This window comes from Eriocheir sinensis, chromosome 4 (assembly GCF_024679095.1).
Source record: "Eriocheir sinensis breed Jianghai 21 chromosome 4, ASM2467909v1, whole genome shotgun sequence".
NCBI classification, from domain to species: domain Eukaryota; kingdom Metazoa; phylum Arthropoda; class Malacostraca; order Decapoda; family Varunidae; genus Eriocheir; species Eriocheir sinensis.
In genome coordinates this window covers 25,290,769-25,316,033 of record NC_066512.1, presented here as the reverse complement: position 1 = coordinate 25,316,033, position 25,265 = coordinate 25,290,769, and the positions used below count along the sequence as shown (strand labels likewise).

Sequence of the window (25,265 nt, the reverse complement as noted above, 5' to 3'; positions counted from 1 at the left end):
GAAGTATTTTAATGGAGTGGATCTGTAATGGATTTTAATGAAAAGTTTAGCGTCGTGGAAGGAATACTAATGCCCGGAAGAGACGCCGGGACGGAAGTGTGAAGGGAATATGAATGAGAGAGAAACTAGTAGAGAATGAAGCAATATCGAAAAAAGATAATGATCGTAGACTCTCGTTATAGAAGACTGGAATGAAAAAGCGACACTCTCTCTCTCTCTCTCTCTCTCTCACACACACACACACACACACACACACACACACACACACACACACACACACACACACACACACGTTGAATTCCTCTCTCAGTTTTTCATATACGTTGCCCTCATCATCACTCACTAAGACCAATCCACTCCCAGGCAGTCACAACCCATCAACAGCTTAACTTCGAACCCACAGATATTAATTTTCACTAATCCAAAGTTCACCGGCGCCCTTAACCGGGTAGCAGCGACGGGCCAAATATGTGGCTTCGCCGTGTACCAGCGACGGGCCCAATATAACCCCCCCAATATAGATGATGCACAAACTGATCACAAATGCGTTGATATATATTATGAAATGGTTTGCGTGAGTGATGATTTTTTCTCATTTTTCTCGCTTAGAGGGGCCTTTAAGAAACATGATCCCCGCAGCTACCGGGTTAACTATACCCATCTGCTGGCCTGGATGCGAATATTGGCCCGGGCAGTCGGCGTGCAGGCCACCCAGCTGTCCATCCTCCCTTTCGTGATGGTCGATAAATGGGTATCTGGGAAGACTTGAGGAAACACTATGGCGGGGCAATGGGTTCTCTCACCACAGGCTCAAAGGGTCAGCGGGACGGAGATGAGCACCGCCGCCACGCGCACCTATAGCCTTTAAAGTCGTTACATGAACCGTCGTCTTGTGTCACACTCATGAAGGCTTTGCACAACGATGCTTAAGTTGTGGTTCTACACGCTTGCAAAACACAAAAAGGTCACCGAAATCAAGGAATATATTAACCCGTCCGCTGCGATTGGCACGGATTTGGCTTTCACTGGTAGCCTGGTAACTTACAATCCCAGGTCTTTCTCTGCCTCTGTGATGGTGTGATAGTGGAGTGTTTCCCATGTGGTATTGGTGTGCTGGATATCCCCTCCCAAGGTGCATGACTACATTTTTCTTCATTGAATTGTAGCAGCCACTTTTTGCTCCGTTCCTGTAGCTTGGTGATGTCTTCTTGTAGGAAATCCGCAGTCAAGGGGTTAATCAGCTGTTGAATACCTCTGATCCCGCGCGCCAAGAGTAAAGTGTCGGTGAGCTAACAAAGGAAAACTGAGGCTCTCGTAAAGAAGCACATTTTTAATAGACTAAGAACTAGATGGAATGAGATAAGAGTTCGTACAAGTGACGAAACCTGTTATCAACGCCAGGAAAGTTTGTGATATTTGTAGACACAACAAAGAGAAGATTGAAGAAAAAAAATGTTAAAAAAATTGGGGAAAAGGTGAAAACGGCCAAAATGAAGCGTTGAAAAAATCCATACAAAAAAATAGACATTGAATCCGTAAAAAAGTAAATTGTAAAAGTGAAAAGCGAATCAGTAAGAAAATAAATATTGAAAGTAAAGATAAATCCGTACACTAATGCTCCCCCTAACACACACACACAAACACACACCATCTCACAAAACAAAGACACTAACGAACTTCAATTAATCACTTTCAGATCACCAACCAAAAAAAAAAAAAAAATCAATTCCACCTTTCTTTTTTTTTATCTCGAGGCTAATCACATTTTTTTTCTCTCTCCCCGCAGGAACGAAACGACAGATCGAACAACGTAACGAGACCATTACACCGTCACCTGTAATTAATTGCCCGCGCCAGGTGAGTGATAACAGCCTCCTACCTGTCCATTACCTGTCTGTTACGTGTAGTGATCGGGGAGGAAGGGAGGGGCGGGAGGGGGGAGGTTGGTTGTAGGGGGTTGAAGTGATAAAGAGTAGTGGTGGTAGTGTTAGTGGTGGTGGTGAAGGATTGCGGTTATGCGGTTGATGTGGTGGTTGTGGCGGGGATATCATGTGTGGTGGTGGTGGAGGTTTGTGGTTAGGCGCGGTGTGTGTGTGGTTGTGGGGAAGGGTGGTGGTGATGGTGGTGTTGAAAGAGGGGTGGGGGTGAGAGGTGGTGTGGAGGGGCGTGGTTGTGGCGGTGGTGGGGATGGAGATGGAAGATGGAGTGGTGGAGGAGGAGGAAGAGGAGGAGGAGGAGGAGGAGGGTGGGAGAGGAGTGACAAGTTCCAAATTTTAACACTCATCTCCTCCTCCTCCTCCTCCTCCTCCTCCTCCTCTATCCTTACTCAACTCCCACACACTCATCTCCATTCCTTCCCCACCCCATCCTTCCCTCCCCCTCCCTACCATTCCCCCAACTTTCTTCCCCCTCTCTTCCCCCTTATCCTCACCCCTCCATCATCCACCTTACTCATCCACCTTCTCCCCCCCCACAATCGGCTGAGTGTGTGTGTGTGTGTGTGTGTGTGTGTGTGTGTGTGTGTGTGTAGAATAATTCATGTCGCAGCCTAAAGGAAGAATGTAGGAGAGATTACAGTAAATGAATAGGAAGATAAATGAATAAGTTAAGAGTAATGAATAATGGAGGGATGAGTGGATGGATGTAGTCTCGTGTGCGTGTGTGTGTGTGTTATCAGGAAGACAATAGACTATCAAACAATGTCGTAAGGGGTATAGTAAACAGAAAAATGATGATGGTGATGATGATGGTGATGATTCCGCCTCTCACTCAAGATAGTTGGGTCATTCATTTATTATCATTCTTACAACCAATTGATAATGATGATGATGATGATGGTATGAACTTGGTATGAATGGTATGAAAAATGAGTACACTTGTAAGAGGTAAAGATAATGATGATGATGATGATAATGGTATGAACTAGAGTGAACTTTAATGACATGATGATGATGATGGTATGAACTTGGTATGAATGGTATGAAAAATGAGTTGTAAGAGCTAAAGATAATGATGATGATGATGATAATGGTATGAACTAGAGTGAACTTTAATGACATGATGATGATGATGGTATGAACTTGGTATGAATGGTATGAAAAATGAGGACTTATAAGAGATAAAGATGATGATAATAGTGATGATGATGATGATGATGATGATGGTATGAACTAGAGTGGACTTTAATGACTTATGATGATGAGGATGGTGGTGGTGGTGGTGGTGGTGGTCTGCCTTCTCTTCCCTTTAAAACAAAACAAAAAAAGTTAAACCGTATCCTTCTATTTCCTTTATCTACATTACCCGAGAACAGTGAGCAGTATTCCAGCGATAAATTATAAGCTAAGAGATAACGATTACGATTTTCCGCCCACCTATATCGGTTTACATTCAGCCTTCATTTTTTTGTGTGTGGTGTGTGAATTGAGCTACACCCTTTCTTTTTTATCATCAGGTAACTCATTCAGTAAGACGAGAGGGCTGACTCACGATACAGAGAGAAACTGTGATATAATAATCCTTGAGTCAAATAATATTAAGACTTGTAGTAAAGCCAGAAAGAAACTTACTTGCAATACACGTCTTTCAGATACATCAAAGTTAAACCTCATGTGTTATTATTTTCATCACATTTCATCTATTTTTTTTTTTTTATAACAATCAGTATCAAAAGTATTCTCACACTCACACGCACGGTCGGTCTTTTTACGGTACAGTTCTAGGCCTATACGTTTTTTATTTACCATTTTCAGTCAGAGCAAATTCTAACCTTTCGTATTTTAATTTTCATATTCATCAGTCGCGATAAATAATTCCTTCTTTTCTCACTAGCGCCAAAAAATATATGTTAACCAATACTTCATTCTCACACTGTCTTCGTTCGCCAAACTTAAAGTATAGGCCGCGTTTTTTTTTATCTACTAAGGAAACCAAATCCTAACCTCTTGTATTGTTTATCATCATCTTTTCTCTCTATACATCCTTTTTTTTATTTATCCATCGATGTATTCTTTGTTTATCCGTTTATCCATTTATATATATCCACAAATGGCTCACACAGTCTTTTACGTCAAATTTAAACTCCAGGTCAAACGTTGATTTGTTTTTCTTTATCTGCTAATAAATCCAAATTCTAACCTTTTATTAATCTTTTTTCTCTATCAATCCATCTATCCGTCCTTTACGTCTATCCATCCTTTTCATCTCCACCTTGTTAACAAAGTCTACATACACACCAACACTTACATTACTTAATTTTTTTATGGTAGTTAAAAGACTAAAGTTTGCTTATTTCATCAACTTTCTTCAGTCTAACAAAACCTTCTAACCTGCCCTATTATTTTCTTCCCATTCTCTCTTATCTCTTCATCTCATTATCAAAATCTATATATAAACAAATACTTCTCACGCTCAGTCAGTCCTTTTTACGTCAGACTTAAATTCCAGGTCGCGTTGGCTCGTTTTTTTTATCTGCTAATCAAGCCCCGTAAGCCGCGTGCCCTTATCGCAGCAGAGGTCCGCGCCGCCGCCTTTGCCCGCGCGCCGACACTGATAACACCGCGCGCCGACCTGCCTTATGAATGGGAGGCGGCGGTGGTGGTGGTGACGGCGATGGTGGTGGTGGTTGTGGAGGGTGGGAGGTTGAGGTGGTTATGGTTGTAATGGTGATGATGGTGGTTCGTGGTAGTGGTGAGGATGGTTAAGGAGGATGATAGTTCGTTGTGGTTGTCTTGGTTGGGTATTGGTTGTGATGGTGGTTGGTGGTGGTGGTGGTGGTGTCCTTATCATCTTTAGCCTGGTGGTGGAGGAGAGAAAGGGAGGATAAGAGGAAAAAGAGGGAGGAGAGATAGAGATGAAGATAAGGATGAGGAAGCGAAGGAAGAGGAAGAGGAGGAGGAGGAGGAGGAGAAAACAAAGAAAAGATGAGTGTAGTTATGATGAGGAAGAGGGAGGTGGAGGGGGAGGAGTAAAAGAGAAGAGGAAGAAGGAGGAGAAGGAGAAAGAAAATGGAGGCAGAAAGGGAAACTACGATGAAAAAAAGAGTACCCGAAGAAAACCAAAGAAATCAAGAGAGAGAGAGAGAGAGAGAGAGAGAGAGAGAGGGGGGGGGGGTGCTTTGTTATCGTGGAGGGGCGAGATAAGCTTTGTGTTGAGGGTTGCCGCCCGGGTGATACCACGTTCTTATCACCTCGCTGGAAGGGGATTGCCGCCCCCCCCCGCCCCCCTACGCCCCTGGGGAAGAAGAACTCCTGTGTGAATCTTTCGTCCTTCCCTTCTTTCCTTCTTTCCTTCCAAACTTTTTTTCTTCATTCTCCTCTTCTTTTCTTTCTTTCCTCCTCCTCTTCTTTCCAAGCCATTCATTCTTCATTCTTCTGTTCTTTTATTTCTTCCTCTTCTTTCCTTCTTTCTCTCTTTCTCTTGCTTTCCTTCACCCCTTTCTTCTTTCTTTCTACTTCTTTCTTTCTTTCTTCTTCGCGATATGCTTTCCCTCAACCCTTTCTTCTTTCTTTCTTTCTTCTTCGCTAAATGCTTTCTCTCACCCCTTTCTTCTTTCTTTCTTTCTTTCTTCGCTATATGCTTTTCCTTACCCCTTTCCCTTCCTCTTCCCCCTTTCACCATCCTTTTCTTTTTGCTCCTCCTTTCTCTTCTTTCCCATACACTTTCCCCCATCCCTCTCTTCCTCTTTCCTCTTACCCCCATTTATCATCCTCATCCTTCTCTTCTTTCTTCCTCTTCCTCTCTCTACCTTTGTCTCCCTTTCATTCCTCTCTTGCTGTCTCCCATCCTCCCTCCCTTTCTCCCTCCTCCCTATCCCCATTATTCTCCACATCTCTCCCTTCTAAAAAAAAGTGATTAATGGAAGATAGACGGGAAAAAAAAGGTAAAGGTAAAAATTTGGTGTTAATTAAAGGGCATTAGGTTTTTGAAAGGAGGGGGAGGGGGGGAGGGAGGACCTGGTTTTAAAGGGAAGGAAGAGGAGGAGGAGGAGGAGGAGTAAATTTTGATTAGAAGTATACTTGATTAGAGAGAGAGAGAGAGAGAGAGAGAGAGAGAGAGAGAGAGAGAGAGAGAGAGAGAGAGAGAGAGAGAGAGAGAGAGAGAGAGAGAGAGAGAGAGACAAAGTAGACACAGGAATGCAATCATAAGAGGGAGGAGACCAGACAGCTTGAGAGAGAGAGAGAGAGAGAGAGAGAGAGAGAGAGAGAGAGAGAGAGAGAGAGAGAGAGAGAGAGAGAGAGAGAGAGAGAGAGTGGGGCGTATACCGAGCAAGCAAGTCTGCATTTGGTTTGACTTACCTCTCACCCCTCTCTCCCTCTCCCTCTCCCTCTCCCTCTCTCTCCCCTCCTCCCCTCCCCCCAGACCGGTTCACCCACACACGCGCGCCGCCCCACGCCTCTCACCGACATGCACACGTCAGGCACACACACACACACACACACACACACACACACACACACACACACACACACACACACACACACACACATCCGCTCATTCATACAGACAGACTAACAGACAGACACATACATTCATACATACATAAATACAGACACACACACATTCATACATACATAAACACACACACACACACACACACACACACACACACACACACACACACACACACACACACACACACACACACACACACAAACCGACAGATAGACAGACAGACTAATCAAATGTACTTACTATGCACAAAAGTACACACATATACGCACTCACGCATGCACGCACACACGCACACCCACATCCGCTCGCACTCAATTATCGTTATTATTATTATTATTGTTATTATTATTATTATTATTATTATTACTATTATTATTGTTGTTGTTGTTATTTATGCGTTTTAAGCTAATGTTTTGGGGTATCGTTTGAGAGAGAGAGAGAGAGAGAGAGAGAGAGAGAGAGAGAGAGAGAGAGAGAGAGAGAGAGAGAGAGAGAGAGAGAGAGAGAGAGAACCCCCTCCCCCCTCAGATCCATCATAATCGCGTGTTCCCTTTAACCCTTAATCCATCCACCCCCCTCAGTGGGCACCCCTCAGCCTCCATTTGCCCCCCAGAGTTTTTGCCCGCACCCCCCACCCCCCTTAACCCCCTCATACCCCCTTTTCCCTCCCTTCCTACCTCCTCACCTCTCCTTTCCTTCCTCCTCTCCCTCTCCCTCCTTTTCACTTCTTCATTTATTTCTTTTCTTCTATTACTCTCCCTTTTATCTTCTTTCCTCCCTTGTCCCCCCTTCCTTTCCTCTCCCTTCCTCTCCTTCCTCCTATTTCCCCTTCTTTTCCTTTTCTCTTTCATTCCCCTCCTTTCCTCTCTTTCCTTCATTTATTCCTTCTCTTCCATTTCCTTCTTTCTCCTCTTCCCTTTTCCTTTCCTTTTCTCTCCCTCCTTTCCTCTTCTTTCCTTCACTTGTTCCTTTTCCTCCGTTTTCTTCTCTCCCACTTCATTCTTTTCCTCCCTCCATTCTTCTTCCTTCTCCATTCTCCTGCTTTCCTATCTTCTTTTCTCCGCTTCTCTTCCTTCCTTTCATTCTTTCATCTTCCCTTCTATTCCCATTCCTTCCCGTTCTCCTTTTTTTCCTCCCTTTTTCTCTTGCCTCCCTATCTTCTTTTTCTCCTCCAGTTCTTCTTCTTTCCCTCTTCCTTTCGTTATCTTTTCCTCCTTTCCTTCTGTCCTTTCCTCCTTTTCCATTTTCTCATCCTTACTCTTTCTCTCCTGTTTGCCCTTTCTTCTCATACCCTCCTCCTCCTCCTCCTCCTCCTCCTCCTCCTCCTCCTTCTCCTCTTTTCATATCCGTACTTACCTCCTTTCCCATCCCTTCCCTCTCTACCCTCCTCTTCCCTCCTGGTGGGCCGCCCCCTTCCTCCTCCTCCTCCTCCTCCTCCTCCTCCTCCTCCATAACTAACCTCTTATTGATGCCAGGTTACTCTGCAATCCATCTCTCTCTCTCTCTCTCTCTCTCTCTCTCTCGTTTTGAATAAGAGTAAGAGTATGAAGGTGAGAGGAATGAAGGAAAAGAAGAAATATGATAAAGAAGGGGAAGAAGAATGAGGAAGGGAAGGAAGAATAGGAAGGAAAGAAAAGAGAAGGGAGGAAAGAGAAAAAAAGTGAAAGTAATGGAAGGGAACAGGGGAAGAGGAAAGGCAGACGAAGAAGGGAGGAAGAAGATAATGGAGAATAGAAAGGAAGGGAGATGGAAGAGAAGATATGTGAGGGGCTGAAGTAACGAGGAAGGAGTGAAAGAGGGAAGAGTAATAGAAAGATAGTGGAGTAATGGGAGGGAAGGTAAAGTAAGGTAAAAGAGAAGGAAGGGAGAGAGGGGAGAGAAGATATGGGAGGGGCAGGAGTGATTGGAGATGGGGGCTGGAGGGACGGGTAATGTATGGCAGGGAGTAGCTCGGTATAGTGGAGCTGGAAAGGGGCGTGGTGTGGTGTAATGGGGTAGGGGAGTGGGGAAGAAGGGCGGGATTAATCTGAAAGGGTGAGGGGGAACAAGCTCAGACCGATATTCATAAACGTATCGGGCTCCCATAACGACTATTCTCCAAGGCCGCAGAGAAGATTGATCCCCGGGTTTTCATGGCGGGCGGGGGGGCGGTGATTGTCCTGTTCATGGTGCAGAAGACTGGGATGAGTGGATAGCGTGACGGCGCCGCATCTAGGACGACGCCCGGTGCCACAAGCTGGGATTTTTCAGTCACCGCCGAGTGGCCTAAGACTACCCACATGCTGTCCAGAAGACCACCTATCAACCCGGACTCTAGATTCTAGGATGAAAGATGAGGTCCTGGGGGCAGCATGAGCCAATGCAAGATAGCGCCACTATAAATACTTCCCTGCGCCACAACGGGCTGGGCCATATCATCAGGCCCCTCCATGCAAGCCGGAAACGTAAAAAAAATAAATAAATAAATAAATCCCAGCAACTTCTACGGGAGGCTTTTCAAACGGGCAAACTGAGCGTCGATACGTTTAAGAGTGCGGACCTTAATGTTAGGGCTGCAAGGCGCTGATAGAGAGGGAGTTTGGGAGGCTTGAAAGGGAGTTGGAAAAAGGAGTTTGAGGAAGGGGAGGTGGAGGCTGAGAAAGGGGTGTAAGGGAGTGAGATGTGATGGGAAAGTTGAAAGGCAGGGGAGATGAGAATGGATTAGAACTGAGAGAGAGAGAGGGGGAAAGGGACTCTGAGAGAAGTGCAGAATAGAGGAGAAGAGAAAGAGAAGAAGAGGGAGAGAGAGAGAGAGAGAGAAATGTAGCAGAAAGAAAGAAAGAGGGTAAGATAAAGGAAGATAGGGAGTGATGTATGAGAGAGAGAGAGAGAGAGAGAGAGAGAGAGAGAGAGAGAGAGAGAGAGAGAGAGAGAGAGAGAGAGAGAGAGAGAGAGAGAGAGAGAGAGAGAGAGAGAGAGATGCAAACTGGTTAGGAGAGGGCTGATAAGGGAGGGAGAGGGAGAGAAGGGGGAGGTGGAGGGAAGGAAAGGAGGACAGGTGAAAAAGTGGAGGTATGGAGGGGAGGAAAGGTGGAACGGTTTGCATATGTGAGGAGGCGGAGGAGGAGGAGGGAGAAAAGAAGGGGAGGAGAGGGGAGGGGAGAAGAAGGGGGCGTAAATGGATAGAGAAGAAGAGGGAAAGGGTAAACGAGAAGAAAAGAGGAGTAGAAAGAAAAGAAGGAAGGGGAGTAGAAGTAAGCGAAGAGGAAGGCATCGGAAGAAAATGGAATAAAGGAAGGAAGAAGCGAAGAGAAGAAAAGAAGAGGGGAGGAAAAGAAAGAAGGTGGAGGAAAAGGCGGAAGACAGACTGAAGAGGAAGGGGTAGGAAGAAATAGAAGGGAAAGTGAGTAATTGGAAGGAAGAGGAAGGAGTAAAGAGAAGAAGGGAATAGGAGAGGAGAAAAAAAAAGTTAAGCAAAAGAGAAAAAAGAAAGAATAGACAGGAGTGAACCGAAGCAGAAGAGAGAAAAAGAGGAGGAGGAAGGGGAGGCAACAGCAACACAGGGGTGACGGGAACTAATGGGGAGGTGCCGGAAAGGGGAGTGTGGAAGGGGAGGGGAGAGGAGGGTGTGGAAGGGGCGGGAAGGGAAGCTTTGGAGGAACACAAAAAGTGGAGAAAGGGGCGGGGAGAGAGAAGTCTATGGGCAGCGAAGGGGGGAGGGGAGGGGAGCGGGAGGCGGGGAGAGAGAGGTATGTATGGGACGAGGGAGGAAAGGAAGGGGAGGAGCATGTCAAACCTTGGGGAGTGGGGAGAAGTGATATCGAGGCAGGAAAGGGGCGGGAGGGAGACGTGTTAAGACAGGGGGGGCGAGAGGGAGGTGTGGGGAGGTTAAGGGGGAGCAAGGTAAGGGAGGGATGCTGTCTGTGTGTGTTTAAGGGAGATGAGGGATGGGGAGAGAGAAAGGGATGCTGGGAGATATGAGATGGAGATGAAGAAAGGGATGCTGGTGATAGTGATGAAGGGGAGATAAGATGGGGAGGCTGTTCGTTGGGAGATGAGGGATGGGGAGGAGAGAGGGATGCTGGGGAGATGAAGTTCAAGGGGAGACGACATTTCTCTTTGGACATTTAAACATACCACCACTGACCGGTTCATGATCAAATTTTGTGGTCCTTTAAACTTGAGTGAAAGTTTTTAAATCGCTCAGGTCTGTGGGCTTTAAGTTGTTGCGGTCTTCTACGGTCATAAAACAGCAACATAAAATAGCAACATATATACCAGCAACAAAATAACAGGATCGCGATGTCTCTAAAATTCTCTAAGTAACTGTTTCATCTTCTTCAGTGGATCGCGATGTCTCTAAAATTCTCTAAGTAACTATTTCATCTTCTTCAGTGAGTTAGTTTTATACTCCTTCGGTGGAGTATTGAGACTCGATTCCTTTCATCACATTCCTGCAAACTTAATTGATATACTACAATCGCATCTCAGCTTCCCTTTTATCCCAGCATCTCTTCATCTCGCGTCTGTCGTAATTTTCCTCTTAATCCTCTTCTCTCACCATCCATAAAGTTTCTCTGTCAAAGTTACCTGCAAACTCAACTTATTACCAGCACACTTCACTTTCCCTTTGTTTCAGCCTATCACGCCTTTCCCTTCAAGTTCGCTCGCTCAGTCTGGCCTCACGATATAGTCTTCTCTCTGTCTCAAACTTACCTGCAGTCTTGATATATTACAAACACACTTCACCTTTCTCCTTTGTTTCACGTTCTTGCGTCTTCCTTTTCATCGTCTGTTTCCTTTTAAACGTAAGACATTCCGCGGGTCTTCGGTTTTCCGTGATCTCCTTTCATTCCTCCCTTCCTTCCTTCATTCCTTCCTTCCTTCATTCATTCTTCCTCCCGTCCTTTCTTCACTTCTTCCTAACGCCAAGAAAAATATCATCTGATTCTGATATATAAATCTTTCTTCTTTCAAATTTACGTAAGCTTGAGATGGTATTTGAAGCTTTACCAACCCTACAGGCAGACCAACAAAGCCTTCCCCAGCACAGCCAAACACAAAGATCCATGCTTGAACACTTTCTAGCAAATATATTCTTAGTATGTCTGTTCTGTGTTAAGAATTCCTGTATCGTGTCCAGCCAGCCAGCCAGCCATATAAGCAAACATTCCTTACCCCAGTACGTGAGAATATAAAGCTTGAACACTTCTTTGCATAACTCGGTGATTTTCTTACGTTTATATTTCCTTTTTCCATCCTTTCCTTTTTCCTTTCTTTTCCTATTTGCAACGGTCAATTGATTTTTCACATGGGAGGTTTAAATTATTTTCCTAAAGTTCATTCTCTCTACATTCTTTCCTTATGACACACTCTCTCTCTCTCTCTCTCTCTCTCTTGTTCTTACTTACGTGACCACAAATTGTCTCTCTCTCTCTCTCTCTTGTTCTTACTTACGTGACCACAAATTGTTAGCAAGGTTGTAGATTTCTTTTTTTTTTCTCTCTTCCCTTTTATTTCCTCTTTCCAAAGCACAACAGATCTTCGTTTTGTTTCTGTTCCTTCTCTTTACTTTTTTTTTTTCTCTTGTCATTCTCTCTTATTCTTCCTTGCATAACCACAAATCCTTAGCAATGTTGTTTTTAGTTTTTTTCTTTTTCCATTCTTTTCTCTTATTTCCTCTGTGGCAAAAGTCGAGAGTTTCTTCACAAGGCTGTCTGAAGTTCTTTTTATCTTCTCTGTTCTTCCTCTTAACACTCTTCTATTCTTCCTCAAAAACACATATTCTTAGCAAGGTTGTCTTTGTTTTTTTTCTTTTTTCGTTTTTTCTCTTCCTTCTTTCTTGCAAAAACCACAAATTCTACTCAAGCATGTTTTCTCTCTTCTTTTTACTTTCTTTTTTCTTCCTCTTGACAAATTCTCTCCTATTCTTCCTTGCAAAAATACGGATTCTTAGCAAGTTTGTCTAATTTCTTTTCTTTTTACGTTATTTTCTCTTCCTTCTTTCTTGCAAAAACCACAAATTCTACTCAAGCATGTTATCTCTCATCTTTTTACTTTCCTCTTTCTTCCTCTTGACATGCTCTCCTCTTCTTCCTTCCTCGTAAAGCCAAATTCTTCTCGAAGTTTATAAAATGTCTTCTGTTCCTTTCTTCTTTCTCCCTATTTACAAAACCCCAGACTCTCCTGTCTGATTTTTCTTTTATTACATTCTTTCCTTTTTCTTCCGTCCTGCTAACCTCGACAGATTCTTAGCAAGGCTGTCACATTTCTTTCCTTCTTTCTTCCTTCTTTCTCTCTCTAGCGTCTTCATTTCCCATCATCTTTTCATACTTCCTATGTTTTCCTTCCCTCTTTCCTTTCCTCTTTCCTTCTCTCCTCTTCTTCCCCCCTGTCTTCTCTCTTCCTTAATTCTCCATCTTTTCCTTTCCTTTCTTCCTTCTTCCCTCCTTCTCTCCCTTTCTTTCCTCCTCTTCTCTTCCCATCTTTCACCTTTGTTTCCTCCTCCTTCTCTCATTCTTTTCCCTCACCTCCAGTTCTTCCTGCCCTACCTTTGTTTATCTCCTTCCTCACTTACCTCCCTTGTTCGCTCACTCACTCTCACCACTCACCACACACTCATTCACTCCTCCTCACTCACTCACTCCACTCACTCTTCCTCACACACTCACTTCCTTGCTGCAAAACCCAAATTCTTCATTCCCCCTGGGCCTCGAAGTTCATTTTAACATTCTTTCTCTTCAACATTCCTTCTAACTCAACTCCATTCTCTTCCTGCCTACCTTGCTTCCTTCCCTTCCTCACTCACTCCCACTCACTCTCAACTTCGCTGAAAACCCAAATTCTTCGCCCCTGGGCCTCAGTTCCATCTTTTAACATTCTTTCACGTCCAGCGCTAATACCTTTTTTTTTCTTCCTCTTCTTTTCCTTTCTTTCCTCTTTCCTCTTCTCCTCGGATTTTGTCTTCCCCCTTCTCTCTTTCTTTTCTCTCCTCAGAAATTAAATTCTTTCCTTCCATTTTCTTCTCCCTTCCCTCTCTTCCTTCTCCCCTCACATTTTCCTTGTTTTCTTTGTCTGAAGTTCTTTTTATCTTCTCTGTTCTTCCTCTTAACACTCTTCTATTCTTCCTCAAAAACACATATTCTTAGCAAGGTTGTCTTTGTTTATTTTCTTTTTTCGTTTTTTCTCTTCCTTCTTACTTGCAAAAACCACAAATTCTACTCTCAAGCATATTTTCTCTTTCTTCGTTTTACTTTTTTTCTTCCTCTTGACAAATTCTCTCCTATTCTTCCTTGCAAAAATACGGATTCTTAGCAAGTTTGTCTAATTTCTTTTCTTTTTACGTTATTTTCTCTTCCTTCTTTCTTGCAAAAACCACAAATTCTACTCTCAAGCATATTTTCTCTCATCTTTTTACTTTCCTCTTTCTTCCTCTTGACAAATTCTCTCCTATTCTTCCTTGCAAAAATACGGATTCTTAGCAAGTTTGTCTAATTTCTTTTCTTTTTACGTTATTTTCTCTTCTTGCAAAAACCACAAATTCTACTCTCAAGCATGTTATCTCTCATCTTTTTACTTTCCTCTTTCTTCCTCTTGACATGCTCTCCTCTTCTTCCTTCCTCGTAAAGCCACAAATTCTTCGCAAGTTTATAAAATGTCTTCTGTTCCTTCTTTTCTCCTTCCCTATTTGCAAACCCACAGACTCCTCGCAAGGCTGTCTGTTCTTTTCTATTTATTACATTCTTTCCTTTTTCTTCCGTCCTGCTAACCTCGACAGATTCTTAGCAAGGCTGTCACATTTTTTTCCTTCTTTCTTCCTTCCTTCTTTCTCGAGCGTCTTCATTTCCCATCATCTTTTCTTTTCATACTTCCCACACCGTTTTCCTTCCTCTTCTTCCTTTCCTTTCTTCCTTCTCTCCTCTCCTCTTCTATCTTCCCCTTCTCTCTTCCTTAATTCCCTCTTCTCCCTCATCTTTTTCCTTTCCCTTCTTCCCTCCCTTCTTCTCTCCCTTCTTTCCTCCCTCCTCTTCCCATCTTTCCCTTGTTTCCACTCCCTCCTTCTCTCATTCTTTCCTAACTCACTCACTCTCCAGTTCTTTCCTGCCTACCTTGTTTATCTCCCTTCCTCACTTACCTCCCTGTTCGTTCACTCACTCTCTCACTCACTCACTCACTCACTCACACACTCATTCACTCATTCACACACTCATTCACTCTCTCACTCACTCACTCACTCACTCTCTCACACACTCACTTCGCTGCAAAACCCAAATTCTTCCCCCCTGGGCCTCGAAGTTCCATTTTTTAACATTCTTTCTCTCATTCCTTCTTAACTCACTCCAATTCTTTCCTGCCTACCTTGCTTCCTTCCCTTCCTCACTCACTCACTCACTCACTCACTTCGCTGCAAAACCCAAATTCTTCGCCCCTGGGCCTCGAAGTTCCATCTTTTAACATTCTTTCACGTCCAGCGTCCAGCCAACCATACGCACAAACACTGAACATTCTTAGACACACTGGAAGGAAGAATGGAAAGCGTCTTCATTTCTCTTCTTCCCTCCTCTTCTTCCTTCCTTCTCCTCCCCTTCTAATTTCTTCCTTCCCTCCCCTTCTTTCTCTCTCGAGTGTCTTTTTTGCCCCCTTCGTGTGTTCTTCTCTCACCTCCCACACCTTTTTTTCTTCCTCTTCTCTTTTCCTTTCTTCCCTCTTTCCTCTTCCTATTCTATCTTCCCCTTCTCTCTTTCTTTCCTCTCCTCACTCACCTTTTTCCTTCCATTTTCTTCCTTCCCTCTCTTGCCCTTTTTCCTTTCTTTTCTTCTCTCTCCTCCCTCACCTGTTTCCTTCCCCTTTCTTCTTTCTCTCTCTTGCCCTTCTTCCTTCCCCTTCTCTCTTCTCTCTCCCTCACTTTTTCCTTCCTATTCTTCCTTCCCTTTCCTCCCCTTCTTCCTTCCCTCCCTCCCAAACATCTTCATTCCCCATCCTCCCTCTCTCCTCCCTCCCTCCCCTTCCCCTCCCTTCCCCAAGCTTCCCCGGCGGTCATAACACAATACCTCCCCACGAACACAACGCATTCCCTACACGTCCACCGCCTCCTCCTCCTCCTCCTCCTCCTCCTCCTCCTCCTCCTGCACCACACATTCCTTCGCCGGCGGCAGGGTGGCGGCGGCGGCGGCGGTGGAGGCGGCGGCTGCAAGGGGCATGGGGGGGATGCATCATGCCCTGCAGGCCAACCAGGGGCGTGCTGTATATAAGGTGAGGCCCCACCCCTCCCCCCCTGAAGGGCGTGGGCGCAAAGGCTGGGTCACGGCGAGCTGGTGCGGCGGACGGCGGTGGCATGCATGTATTAAAGGGGGGGGGAGGTGGTGGTGGTGGGGGTGGTGGTGGTGGTGGAGGGACAGGGAGGTGGAGAGAAAAAGTGGAGGAGGTGTAGGAGGATGGGACGAAGGATAGTGTTCTTGGAGGAGGAGGAGGAGGGGACTAGGATAAGGTTAGGAGGAGGAGGAGGAGGAGGAAGAAGAAGGAAGGGGAGAGGAGAGGGATAGAGACGCGGATTGAAGAGGAGAAGGAGGAGGAGGAGGAAAAGGATGTTACGTTACGAATAGTGGACAAGAGAGAGAGAGAGAGAGAGAGAGAGAGAGAGAGAGAGAGAGAGAGAGAGAGAGAGAGAGAGAGAGAGAGAGAGAGAGAGAGAGGGGACGTAAATGAAGACAAAAGAAGAGAATAGCAAGGAGAAAAAAGGGAAAGGAGGACGGGATAGAATGCATAGAGAAGAAGGGTACTGGGAATGCAGAGAAAGGATGAGAAGGAGAGGAGATGGGTGGAGGAAGAAGAGCTGAGGAGGAGGAGGAGGAGGAGGAGGAGGAGGAGAAGGGCGGAGGGCGACTGCAGTGGACTCGAGACTTGGGTTTAAATGCCCACTACAAGGCTGGGAGGAGGAGGAGGAGGAGGAGGAGGAGGAGGAAGGAAGGTTACAGAAAGGTTAGGAGCACATCATGGTAACTAGGAAAGATTAGGAAGAAAGGTAGAGGAGGAGGAGGAGGAGGAGGAGGAGAAAGGTTACAGAAAGGTTAGGAGCACATCATGGTAACTAGGAAAGATTAGGAAGAAAGGTAGAAGAGGAGGAGGAAAAACACGATATCTCACACGAAGAGGAGGAGGAGGAGGAAGAAGAGAGGAGGAAGAGGAGGAGGAAGATTGCAAAAGGAAGAAGGAAAAGGAGGAAAAGAAGGATACAGATTGGATTAAGGAGAAACAGGATGAGGAGATGTTTAAAAGAGAGAGAGAGAGAGAGAGAGAGAGAGAGAGAGAGAGAGAGAGAGAGAGAGAGAGAGACAGAGAGAGAGAGAGAGAGAGAGAGAGAGAGAGAGAGAGGAGGAGGAGGAGGAGGAGGAAAGGGGGGGGAGGGGGGCGTGCCAGACATGACCTTCCTTGCGTGTGACCCCTCCCCCCTAAAATGCCTGACCTAGGAGCAAAAAAGAAGAGAGAGAGAGAGAGAGAGAGAGAGAGAGAGAGAGAGAGAGAGAGAGAGAGAGAGAGAGAGAGAGAGAGAGAGAGAGAGAGAGAGAGAGAGAGAGAGAGAAACACGAATTATTGTCCTCTTTTTGTCATTTTTTTTTTGTGGAGGAAAATGAAGAAAATGCTGAGGAAGAAGAGGAGGAGGAAGAGGAAGAAGAGGAGGAAAATAGCACATTGGTTTTGACTTGGAGTGCATAAAGAAACACACACACACACACACACACACACACACACACACACACACACACACACACACACACACACACACACACACACACACACACACACACACACACACACACATTCCTTACGTTACCTGTTTGCGCAAATACAGAGGAGAGAGAGAGAGAGAGAGAGAGAGAGAGAGAGAGAGAGAGAGAGAGAGAGAGAGAGAGAGAGAGAGAGAGAGAGAGAGAGAGAGAGAGAGAGAGAGAGAGAGAGAGAGAGAGAGAGAGAGAATAACAGTAAGAAAACTTTACCTCTTCTCTTTTACCTCCCTTCCTCTTCTTCCCTTCTTCCTTTTCCTCTTTATTCCTCCTCTTCTATTCCCTTTCTCTTTTCCTTTTATTACCCTTTTCATTTCTCTTCCACCTTTCTCCTATTATCTTTCTTACCTTTTCTTTGCCCTTCTACTTCCCTCTACCCTCCACCTCCTCTTCCTTCCTCTTCTATCCTTTTTTTCCTCTATTTTCCAACTCTTCATTATCATTTTTTTCCCTTCTCATTCATTCTTTATCATACACTTCTTTCCATCTTCTTCCTTTCATCACATCACTCCCTTTGTGCTCTTCTTTTTTCACCTCTTTTCCTCCTTTCCTCCTCCTCCTCCTCTTCTCTTTTTCCTCCTCTTCTCCTTCTCATCTTCCTTTTGTCTCCTGTTCTTTAACCTTCCTTTACCTTACTCTTATTTTTGTTCCTCGTCTTTACTTCTTGTCCTTTTCCATTCCCTTAATTCCTCCTGTTACACCTCCTCCTCCTCCTCCTTCTCCTCCTCCTCCTCCTCCTCCTCCTCCTCCTCCTCCTCCCGAACCAGTCTTTGTCAACAGCGGCTCGTGGCTCGCTGTGCATAACTGTGTGGCTGACTGACCGACTGACTGACTGACTGACTGATCCACTCACTGACTATGCCTGCCTAACTGACTGACTGACTGGAACATTGACTCTTTGGCTGACTGACTGACTGACTTACTGACTGACTGACGGATGAACTGACTGACTGACTGAATGATCGACTGACTAACCACCTCATCTCATAACTGACTGACTGACTGACTGACTGACCGACCGACCGACCGACTGACTGACCGCCTAAGCATCCACAAACCCGTCTGGCAAGTGGAGGCGGAGTCTGTGGGAACCGCTTGAGGCAACACCACCTCCACCTCCACCTCCTGACCAGTCCACTCCACTCCCCTCCCATCCTATCCCTCTCCTCCACCACCCAGTCCAGTTCTTCTCCTCTCCTCCTCCTCCTCCTCCTCCTCCTCCTCCTCCTCCTCCCTCCATTACCCATTCCAGTCTGTCTCTCCAGCACCTCCCTCCTCCTCTTCCTCCTCCCTCCCGGCCGGCTCGTGTCTCCCTCTTCCTCCTCCTCCTCCTCCTCCTCCTCCTCGCATTCCGGTCACTTGCTTCTCATTTATCGAGCCGCTGGGCGTGATGGGGAGTGAGGGGGGGGGGTGATATAAGATAGGGAGGAGGAATGGGAAAGAGGGGATAGGGGAGGAGGAGGAGGAGGTAGGAGGAAGGGATTCATGGGGAAGAGAGGACGAATGAGGAAGAGAAGGGGAAAAGGGTAAGAATAGAGGGAGTGATAAAAATAGGGAGGAGGAATTTGGAAGAGGAGGAGGAGAGGAAGGAAGGGAAGTGATGAAGAATAGGAAAAATAGGGAAGAGGAAGAGGAGGAGGAGGAGGAGAAGAAAGGAGGGGAAGGAAAGGAAGCATTTGCCAAGTACTCGTATTATTGCAAATGGAGGAAGAGGAGGAGGAGGAGGAGGTGGAGACAAAGAAGAAGAGACAAAGAGGAGGAGGAGGAGGAGGTAATGAAATAAGGTGAGGAGGCAAAAAAAAAAAAGTAAATCCATTGGCGATGCTACTCACACGCAGAGAGAGAGAGAGAGAGAGAGAGAGAGAGAGAGAGAGAGAGAGAGAGAGAGAGAGAGAGAGAGAATCACACCTGCCTGCCTACCTGACCGTCATGCACTGCCTCAGGTAAAGCCTCAGGTAGCATACATCCTCCTCCACTCCTCCACTCCTCCACCCCTCCACTCCTCCACCTCCACCCCCCCTCTTCTTCCTCCTCGCCTCCTATTGGTCCCCGGCGAAGCGAAGTGCGCGCTGATTGGCTCCCGCGCCGCCTGCACCTGAGCCTTATCGTAATTAAGGTGGGGGACGCGCCTCGCTCACCTGGTTGGCCGCTTACCTGTGCGTCGGCCGGAGAGGTTGATTCTGATTGGCTGTTGGGCGCGTGATGATTTTTTTTTTTGGGGGGGGGGGTTGTGTGTGTGGGGGGGAGGAAATAAGAAGGAAAGGGAGGAGGGAGAGGGAAGAAGGAAGTGGGGGAGGGGGAGAGGGAGATGAAAGAGACAGCGTCGGGGGAAGAAGGAATAGGGAAAGGGGGAAAAGGAAGGAGGGAAAGGGAGAGAGAGAGGAGGAAAGACTGAAGGGGGAGAGGGCGATAAAAGAGAGCAACGGGGGAAGAAGGAAGACGGGAAGGGAGGAAGAAGGAAGGGTGGAAGGGGAAAAAGAAGAAAGAGGGACTGGGCGAAAAGGAAGAGGAAAGAAAGAAAGAAAGAAAGAAGAAAAAAGGGGGGAGGGGAGGAAGGACTGGGAGAGAAGGAAGAGAAAAGAAAGAAAGAAAGGAGAGGGAAAAAGGGAGGGAGGGGAGGAAGGACTGGGAGAGAATGAAGAAAAAAGAAAGAAAGAGGGGGGGGAGGGGAGGAGGTAGTTAGATTAAATAAGGGGGTGGGGTGGTGAGGGGAGGGGGAGGGGGAGTGGGGAGAAGGGGGAAAACCCGTCTGGAGTCTTGTTATTATGATTTTTTTTTTTTTTTTTTTAATGTTCCTTGTTTGATTACAGTGTTATGGCGGAAAAAATATATATAAGTACACTCGTTTATGTTGACTTTTTGTGGTGTGTGTGTGTGTGTGTGTGTGTGTTATTGTTGTTGTTGTATTGTGAAAGTCTTGTATATGATGTTTCTTGATATTAATGTTTGTTTGTTTGTTTGTTTGTTTACTGTTTTCTTTTGTAATGTTTTTTTTTCCCTTTTTTAAGTCTTGTTTTAATTATTCTTGTTTCCCTTCCACTTCTTTCGATCATTCTTCTTTTCTTCTTCTTTCTCTTCTTCGTCTTCCATCATCCATCTATCCTTTTTGCCTTCTTCTTCTTTATTCTTTCGTCTTCTTCTTCTCCTTCTTCCATCTTCTTCTCATAATTATTCATCCTTATCCATATTCTCTCTCTTCTCTTCCTTCATTTTATTTTATCAATTATCAATATTTTCTTTGCCATTTGTTCGTTTGTTAATTATATGTTCGCAATAGTTTATAGTTAGATAGATAGATAGATAGATAGATAGATAGATAGGTAGGTAGGTAGATAGATAGACAGATAGATCATTAGCCAAGATGAAGATAAGTATTAAGAGAAGAGTGAATAAGTAAACAAAAAAAAGTAAGTAGAATAAGTAAGATAAGTAAGCAAGAAAGAGGTTTAAAGGGAAGGAAATTATGACGAAAGACAGAGTGATTGATTGGTTGATTGATTGATTGGAAAAGTGATTGCTTGATTAGATGCTTGATTGGAAAAGGAGTTACGTGATTGAAAAGTGTGATTCGATTCCATTTATTTAATTTCTTCTTCTTCTTCTTCTTCTTCTTCTTCTTCTTCTTCTTCTCCTTCTTCTTCTTCTTCTTTCTCCGCCTCTTCCTTTCCTCTTTCCCTTTATCCTATTCCTTCCCTTCATCTTTTACTCCCCTTCTGGTTTTTCCTCTTCCACCTCTTTCTTTTCCTGTTTTTGTTCTCCTCCATCTCCCATTTCGTTCATTTCTTCTCCCCTTCTTCTTCTTCTTCTTCTTCTTCTTCTTCTTCTTCTCTGTCTGGCATTTATCCATGTGTACTCATCATCTTTTTCTCCTTTATCTTCTTCTTCTTCATCATCATTGCCATCATCATCATCTTTTCTTCTGCTTCTCATCCTCACCCTCCTCATCATCCTCCTTCTTCTTCCTCCTCTTCTTCTTCTTCCTCGATGCTTATCTTGTTGACGAGGTGGTTTTGAAAGTCTCCAAAAAAAAAAGAGTAAGAGGATCAAGGTGTGGCAGGTTAATTAGTCTGAGGGCAGGTGAAAATTAGGTCACCTGGGGATGAGAAACTTAAGAGGTGTTTTTTTTTTTTTTTTTTTTTTTCCTCGCCCTCCTCCTCCTGTTTTCCTTCTCGTCTCCTTCCTCCTTCATCCTCTTCTTCATGTTCTAGTTCTTGTTCTCTTATTAGTCCTTCTTCCTCTTCTTTTTCTTCTCGTTTTTTTTCTCTTCTTAATTTTTCCTCCTTCTCTTCCTCTGCTTTTGTTTCTTCTGCTTTTCTTTTCGTCTTATTTCTCTTCCTCCATCTCCTCGTTTTTCTTCTTTTCCTCCTCCTATTAATCTTATTTTCTTCGTCCTCGCCCTTCTTCTTTTCTTCTTTTCTTCTCTTTCTTTTTTTTTCTATTTCGTCTATTTCAATTCCTCCTCCTTCTCTTCCACTTTATCGTACTCCTTCCCTTCCTTCGTCTCTTCCTCCTCCTCCTTGTCCTCCTCCTCCTCCTCCTCCTCCTCCTCCTCTTCCGTCGGCCCATTTCCCACGGTCTCGTCGGAAGCTGGCGTGCTGCACCTCGCTAAGTGTAAATGACCAGGTAGGCAGGTAAAGGAAATGCAAGAGGTTTACCTGGGGCGCCGAATACCTGTCTGGTGCTCAGGTAGACGCCGACGGCAGGTGTGGGGCGGGATGGATTTTTTTTTTTTCGTTAATTGTTGTTTTTTATCGTTCGTTGTTTGTGGTTGATTGTTTATTTTTTTTCTTGGGGGGGGGGAGGGGAGGAGGATGTTTTTGTGTGTTTGTGGTTTTATGGATGTGTGTGTGTGTGTGTGTGTGTGTGTGTGTGTGTCTCGTATTAGGTGTGAGGTTATGTTGCTTTGCTCTTTTTCTTTATTTTCTTATTTTCTTTTGTCTCCTTTTTTCGTTATTTTATTTTTCTCATCTATCTCCTACTTCACATTCTTTTTTTTTTGTAAGGGATTGATGCATGAACTCTAAACATAATCGAATCTTGGTTGACGAACGCTTTCAAATGTCTACAAAAAAAAGCAGAAAGAGGGAGATAGAAGGAAGAACGATGAAGGAAAAAAGCAGAAAGGGGGAGATAGAAGGAGAACGATGAAGGAAAAAAGCAGAAAGAGGGAGATAGAAGGAAGAACGATGAAGCAGAAAAGCAGAAAGAGGGAGATAGAAGGAAAAACGATGAAGGAAAAAAGCAGAAAGAGGGAGATAGAAGGAAGAACGATGAAGCAGAAAAGCAGAAAGAGGGAGATAGAAGGAAGAACGATGAAGGAAAAAAGCAGAAAGAGGGAGATAGAAGGAAGAACGATGAAGGAAAAAAGCAGAAAGGGGGAGATAGAAGGAAGAACGATGAAGCAGAAAAGCAGAAAGGGGGAGATAGAAGGAAGAACGATGAAGGAAAAAAGCAGAAAGGGGGAGATAGAAGGAAGAACGATGAAGGAAAAAAGCAGAAAGGGGGAGATAGAAGGAAGAACGATGAAGGAAAAAAGCAGAAAGAGGGAGATAGAAGGAAGAGAACGATGAAATAGTTAATAATAGCAGAAAGAGGGAGATAGAAGGAAGAACGATGAAGGAAAAAAAAAAAAAAAAAAATTGCTCCCTGTCTTGCAGCAGGATATTAGAGAAAGTTACTCATACGAAGAGACAGACAGATAGACAGACCGACTCCCACAAACAGACAGGTAGATAGACAGTAGAAAAATGAAGTTACAGATATACAGACAGACTGGCAGATAGACAGACCGACACCCACAAACAGACAGGTAGATAGACAGTAGAAAAATGAAGTTACAGATATACAGACAGACAGGCAGATAGACAGACCGACACCCACAAACAGACAGGTAGATAGACAGTAGAAAAATGAAGTTACAGATATACAGACAGACTGGCAGATAGACAGACCGACACCCACAAACAGACAGGTAGATAGACAGTAGAAAAATGAAGTTACAGATATACAGACAGACAGGCAGATAGACAGACCGACACCCACAAACAGACAGGTAGATAGACAGTAGAAAAATGAAGTTACAGATATACAGACAGACAGACAGATAGACAGACCGACACCCACAAACAGACAGGTAGATAGACAGTAGAAAAATGAAGTTACAGATATACAGACAGACAGGCAGGTAGACAGACCGACACCCACAAACAGACAGGTAGATAGACAGTAGAAAAATGAAGTTACAGATATACAGACAGACAGGCATGTAGACAGACCGACACCCACAAACAGACAGGTAGATAGACAGTAGAAAAATGAAGTTACAGATATACAGACAGACTGGCAGGTAGACAGACCGACACCCACAAACAGACAGTAGAAAAATGAAGTTACAGATATACAGACAGACAGGTAAACGCAGTAGAACAGAAACAACACAGTAGGAAAGTGGACAGTTACAGACAGACAGACAGCAATAGGAGAAACAGACAGAGACAGACACCCTAGGGAATAGTCTGGCAGTAAGAAATAAGAGACAGACAGACAGATAGACAGACAGACACCCACATAAACAAACACAGAGACAGACAGAAGCTTGACGGAAAAGATTAAAGAGTGCCTGTGACTGTGCGTGTCTGTCTGTCTGTCTGTCTGTCTTATGCTGGAGCGGTGGCGGCGGCGGCGGCGAGGCAGAGAAAGAGACAGAGAGACAGGCCAACAGAAGTGTCCATTGTGGTGGCGATAAAGATAGGAAGTGATGCAGCAAGACGCGGGAGATTAGGAGATAAGGCTGGAGAGGAGGAGGCTGCGGCGGGGGGGTGGTGGAGGTGGAAGAGGTGGAGGTGGAGGAGGTGGAGGTCGTGGTAGATTAGCTTTTATAAGTGGCCTATATTTTTTTTTGACATTTTGATGTTTTAATTATTTTTATTTTGTTCTTTTTTTTTCTTATTTCTTGTTCTCGTTCTTTTTCTTCTTCTTAATATTACTTTCTCTATCTATCTATCTATCTATCTATTTTCCTTTCGCTCTTTGATTTCCGTTTTTCCTTCTTTTATTCCTTTATTGTATTTCTGTATCTATCTATCTATCTATCTATCTTTAATTCCGTTTTCTTTCAAGTTTGATAATAGTAATAACATCTATTTTTCCTTAATTTACTGTTTATTGCATCTCTCTCTCTCTCTCTCTCTCTCTCTCTCTCTCTCTCTCTCTCTCTCTCTCTCTCTCTCTCTCTCTCTCTCTCTCTCTCTCTCTCTCCCCCCTCGTATATATTAGGCAGGTGTTTTAATTAGCAGTGGCCCGGCAAAGTTGGGTTATCGATGCGCGGGAGAGACGATTAAGAAAGGAAAACAAAGAAAGGGCGAGGAAGGATGGGAGGCAGGCGGGGAGAGGAGGAGGAAGGAAAATAAATAGGACAGGAGAGATAGGTAACGAGAGAAGAGGGGAGGAGGAGGAGGAGGAGGAGATAGAGATAGAAGAGAAAGGGATTAGTTTAAGAGGAAGAGGGTAGAGGAAGATGAGTTAGAGAAGCAAAGGAAAGGAAGGAAGAGGATAATTAAGAGGAGGAGGAGTAAAGGAGGACAAGGAAGCGGAAGAGGAACAGGAGGAGGAAGAGGGGAAAAAGAAGAGTTGGAGGAGGAAAAGGATAGAAAGAGGAGAAGGAAAAAAAAGGGTTAGACAGAGCAATGAAGAATGAAGAAGATTAATAGAAAGAGTAGGAGGAAGAGGAAGAGGAAAAGGAGGAGGAGAAAGAGGGGGAAAAGAAGAGTCGGAGGAGGAAAAGGATAGAAAGAGGAGGAGGAAAAAAAGAGTTAGACAGAGCAATGAAGAATGAAGAAAAGGAATATAAAAAGTAGGAGGAAGAGGAGGAATAGGAAAAAGAAGAATTAAACGTAGCAAAAGAAAATGAAGAAAAGGAATAAAAAAAGGAAGAGGAGGAGGAGGAGGAGGAGAATGAAAGTAAGAGAAAATAAGGAGAATAAGTAAAATAAGGGATGAGGAGATATGGAAGGAAGTAAAGGAGAAGCAGGAGGAGGAAGAGAGAAGCAGAGG

At 44.6% G+C, this 25,265-nt stretch overlaps 1 protein-coding gene across 4 annotated transcripts in view; it reads left to right on the top strand.

Annotated features, from left to right (window-relative positions):
• Positions 1 to 25,265, top strand: part of LOC126981012 (cyclin-dependent kinase 6-like) — a 139,702-nt gene that overhangs the window by 37,282 nt on the left and 77,155 nt on the right. For all 4 annotated transcript variants that reach the window (XM_050831627.1, XM_050831616.1, XM_050831636.1 and 1 more), the window contains exon 2: positions 1,787 to 1,857. The gene's annotated coding sequence lies outside the window, so the exon portion shown is untranslated. The remainder of the gene's footprint in view (positions 1 to 1,786; positions 1,858 to 25,265) is intronic.